The sequence below is a fragment of the Eriocheir sinensis genome, chromosome 54, assembly GCF_024679095.1.
Source record: "Eriocheir sinensis breed Jianghai 21 chromosome 54, ASM2467909v1, whole genome shotgun sequence".
NCBI lineage: Eukaryota > Metazoa > Arthropoda > Malacostraca > Decapoda > Varunidae > Eriocheir > Eriocheir sinensis.
In genome coordinates, this window is record NC_066562.1 from 1,936,125 (window position 1) to 1,940,983 (window position 4,859).

Sequence of the window (4,859 nt, forward strand, 5' to 3'; positions counted from 1 at the left end):
AGAGAGAGAGAGAGAGAGAGAGAGAGAGAGAGAGAGAGAGAGAGAGAGAGAGAGAGAGAGAGAGAGAGAGAGAGAGAGAGAGAGAGAGAGAGAGAGAGAGAGAGAGAGAGAGAGAGAGAGAGAGAGAGAGAGAGAGAGAGAGAGAGAGAGAGAGAGAGAGAGAGAGAGAGAGAGAGAGATTGCCTTTTGCCGTTCGCCTACGTCGCCAATTTTACGGACTTGCATCTGAGGGCAAGGCTTGTGTTATCTGCATCACGGGAACATTAAACAGCCTAGTAAACACGTCTTAATTCTTTATTCGTAGATAATATTACATCACCAGGGCAGTAGAGCCAGCATGAGGAAAGGGAGTAAGACAACAGCTACATACTAACTATAGTGATCTTACGTAACAATTATCATGCTAGTAAACAGACGGGCACGGAAGGTGAGGCACAAGGTATCGGGGAGAACCTTCACCTGCTCACTGAATTCAGGCAGGGAAAGGTGGACGGCAGACTCTTCCTTTGTGTTCTCATCTGACGAGAATGTTGGAGTGTTTAGGTCCCTCCTGTGTCCCCCTGTGGCATTGGTACTAAGCTCCTAGTAGTGTGGTAGTTTGGTGGCCTTAATGCTAACAGTGTGGTAGTTTGGTGGCCTTAATGCTAACAGTGTGGTAGTTTGGTGACCTTATTACTAACAGTGTGGTAGTTTGGTGACCTTAATGCTAACAGTGTGGTAGTTTGGTGGCCTTAACTCTAACAGTGTGGTAGTTTGGTGACCTTAATGCTAACAGTGTGGTAGTTTGGTGGCCTTAATGCTAACAGTGTGGTAGTTTGGTGGCCTTAATGCTAACAGTGTGGTAGTTTGGTGGCCTTAATGCTAACAGTGTGGTAGTTTGGTGACCTTAATGCTAACAGTGTGGTAGTTTGGTGGCCTTAATGCTAACAGTGTGGTAGTTTGGTGACCTTAACAGTGTGGTAGTTTGCGACCTTAATGCTAACAGTGTGGTAGTTTGGTGCCTTAATGCTAACAGTGTGGTAGTTTGCGGCCTTAATTCTAACAGTGTGGTAGTTTGGTGTCCTTAATGCTAACAGTGTGGTAGTTTGGTGACCTTAATGCTAACAGTGTGGTAGTTTGGTGGCCTTAATGCTAACAGTGTGGTAGTTTGGTGACCTTAATGCTAACAGTGTGGTAGTTTGGTGACCTTAATGCTAACAGTGTGGTAGTTTGGTGACCTTAATGCTAACAGTGTGGTAGTTTGGTGGCCTTAATGCTAACAGTGTGGTAGTTTGGTGACCTTAATGCTAACAGTGTGGTAGTTTGGTGGCCTTAATGCTAACAGTGTGGTAGCTTGGTGACCTTAATGCTAACAGTGTGGTAGTTTGGTGACCTTAATGCTAACAGTGTGGTAGTTTGGTGACCTTAATGCTAACAGTGTGGTAGTTTGGTGACCTTAATGCTAACAGTGTGGTAGTTTGGTGACCTTAATGCTAACAGTGTGGTAGTTTGGTGACCTTAATGCTAACAGTGTGGTAGTTTGGTGACCTTAATGCTAACAGTGTGGTAGTTTGGTGGCCTTAATGCTACATTGGCACACACACACACACACACACACACACACACACACACACACACACACACACAGCTACAGGATGTCTTGGCTGAACAAGACAAATGCCATTACCAGTGCCACAAAACAGGCGGCGAGGAACACCTGGAAGGTAGTGTTGTACCTTTTGGCAGCCAACACCTTTTTCATGAGGTCAGTTTGTGACTGTACCTTTGCGACCCTCAGAGAATTGACAACCGCATTAGCAACCACAACAATAAAGCAGAGGACCATCAACACGACGTACCACACGTCAATTAACTTATAGTACGGTGTTCTGACATAGGTGTTCGTCGCCTGAGAGAAGAGGGTGACGAGGACAAGGAGGGCTGTCAGGGAAACCATTATTCGCTCGTTGAAACACGCGGTGGGGAAGAAAAGAGACAAGTAGCAGATCAGAAACATGAGGGAGCTTGGTAAGAAGCTATTTATGACGTGGTAACTAGGTTGGGCCACCAGGTGAAGGGTTAAGGACACACGCCCTGGATTAGAAGGCATGTCATATAATATAGGGCGTGTCTCTGCTGTTATCTTCTCAAGATGGAAATCAAAGAGGTCCCCATTAAGGTACTTGATATTCCGGTAATCTCCGTCCTTGAGATTTACCCATATTGCACCTGATACTAAAATGGTGAGGTTACACATGTGCCTGCCGAATGGATACATGGACAGTTGTAATTGGCACGGGAAATCCACTGTAAGCTTCTGTTCTTGCGTGATGACTGGAGGCTCGATGAATGGTATACCTGTGAAGGGAAGATTGGAAGGGAGGAGTAGAGTTTAGGGGGAAGGAGAGAAATGGTAGGGAGAGGAGAGGTGAAAAGGAGTAGAGAGTAAAGGAAGAGGAAGAATGAATGAATGAAAGTGGAAATTGAAGAGAAGAAAGAGAGGATTGGAGGGAAGTGAAGATATGAAGAGGAATGTGTTGAAGATGAAAGGGTGGGATAAATATTTTGTGTTTGTGAAGGATATGAATGAACGGACAGTGAGCGGTGGAAAGGAATAGATTAAAGAGATAGAGACAGGGAAAATAAAGGAAAAGTGAAATTCGGGAAAAAAGAAAAAAATAACATTATTACTTGGTATCTTCTGTTTCCTCACCATATTGACGGAAGTAAGTATATCAAGATACCTCAAATGTGTATCCTTGTATCAACCTCTTATCATACACAGAATAAACCTCCATGACCTACTTATTCTTCTTTCCCGCCCACCCCAACCCACACTCCCACTCTTTCCTCCATTCGCACATCTTCATCAGTTTCTTATTTCACCCATCCCTGATCTCTTCGTTCCCACTCCACCGTTCCTCGCCCATAGCCTGTTATCCCAGCTCTTCACCCATCCACCACCGCCACATTCCCGCTGCATTCTTCACTCACCTCTCATTCTCTCACACATTCCCTTGTCCAGCACTGCCACTCTATGCATCCCAACCCTTCCATCACCGTGTATCTCCCTCCCATCCTTTTCTCCCCTCTCCCCATCCCACCCATCCCATTATTCCTCATCACCGTACATGCACACCCACACGCACCCATCAGTGGATCTTCAAGTTGCAGCTCCACCCACTCCTTTTCTTGGTTGAAAAGACAGCTGCTGGTGTTACGGCGAGGGTGAACGTTTATTTTATTGGAGAGCCCCGCGGACAAGGAAAGGGCAGGTGTCCAGATCTCCTCACACGGGAACGTCTGAGATATCTTAGGTTTTGTGACATCAATACGTGAATCTTGCCATTTTAAACGTATTTCAAACTCCAAGGTGGCCTTTCCTTCCATAGTGCTTATCTTGTCAACCATCTCAACTCGTATTACCTCGGCGGAAATGTAGATCAGTCGGTAATGCGTGTGCAAAAGGGCGACGCGTGTATCGTAGTTTTCATCTTTAGCTATTAATGGGCGGTCACAGTACCTTTGAACGCTCCTGTCTGTGAAGTCTGTTAATAGGCCACACATTTCTCTGCGTAACAGACACACGCCGTTGCCAGAGGAAAAATAGAGGGCGTTACAGACTGTAAAGGTGAGGAGCTCTGAGGTAGATTCTGTATCAGAGTCTTTGGGGTTGTCTGTGAGGTAGGCCAGACCTGTGTGGTGCCAGCGACGGCGGCCCATCACCCACGACTCCTGGTGGAACTCTTCGCTGTGTAGTCTTGAGCTCAGGGTCCACCCCCACGCCCCCTGATAGATGGCGCTCGTCAACTTCCCTCGGAAGTTAAATGTCCCGTCCGGCTGCGTTCTGAGGGTGTAGTGGCGGTCAAAGCCTTTGGCCTGACCGAAGAGGGTGTACGTCAGGCCCTCAGGAACCAGGCAGAGTGCACAGTCCAGCTCACTGAGGCAGGGCAGCTGTCCTGTCCCGCTCCCCGCCAGCAGCACGGGGCAGAGAGCATCGGGGCCAACATCCAATTCTTCACTACTACTCGCCCAGGTTAAATACTCTCCTGTGCAGCAGTTGCGCGCCGCCACCATATCATCAACCCTAGTCGGGAGGTCTCCTCCAAGGCTCCGACACAACCGTAGAAACTCCTGGTAGCCTCCAGGCCCCTGAAGCCTCACCGTCCGTGGGGGTGCCCACAAACAGGGGTCCTCCGGCAGCTCCTCCTCCACGGTCAGGGAATAGTTTTTCAAAAACCAAGAACGGTACAGGGGGTGAGTGAGGACATTCCGGGCCACTAAAGCAGAACAGTCAGCAGAAATTCTCAACCATCCCTCCTCCTCCTCCACCTCCCCCGTCAGCAGGGTGAGCCCGGTGACCATGCCGGTAAAGAAGTGACGAAGGCACACCTTCACGTCGTGCCACCCGTGCCATTCTCCCGTCCTGCCGAAGACAGGGATGTCATGGCGGCGGCCGTGCATGGACGCCCACACCTGAGCAGAAGAAAAACGGCACCCATTACTCGCCTGTCCCTTACCCCCGACCACCCGTCCCTCATTCCTCATCCCCCGTCCCTCACTCCCCCAGTACCTGACTCTTCCTCCTTTATTCTCTCATCAGCTGTCTTTAACTCCATCATTCCCTCTCTGTCCCTCCCTCCCTCCTTTGCTCCCCTGTATACCTGAGAGCCACGATAATAGTGATAATAATAATGCTAATAATAATAATAGCAACAACAACATCAAGGATTTACCTTGTACAACCATGAATCCTGCTTATCTTCATCTGTGGGCGTGGCTTGGGTGACGGACACCCCCACACACACACTGTTCCACGCTTCAGGCCTCAGGGTAGCGTTCAGCTTAGTCACCTCGAAATCATAAGCCACAACGAGTGT

At 48.5% G+C, this 4,859-nt stretch overlaps 1 long non-coding RNA gene across 9 annotated transcripts; it reads right to left on the minus strand.

Moving 5' to 3' along the window:
• Positions 1-278: 278 nt before the first annotated feature.
• Positions 279-2,764, minus strand: LOC126983436 (uncharacterized). Of its 9 annotated transcripts, none has more exons than XR_007735890.1 (4): positions 1,528-2,764; positions 1,094-1,310; positions 762-947; positions 279-637 (listed from the first exon to the last, which is right to left on the minus strand). It is a non-coding gene; the product is annotated as an uncharacterized LOC126983436 (long non-coding RNA). The 9 variants fall into 9 exon arrangements; XR_007735897.1 differs by having other exon boundaries at positions 1,094-1,248; positions 1,373-1,578; XR_007735895.1 differs by having other exon boundaries at positions 1,094-1,248; positions 1,342-1,578.
• Positions 2,765-4,859: the final 2,095 nt, after the last annotated feature.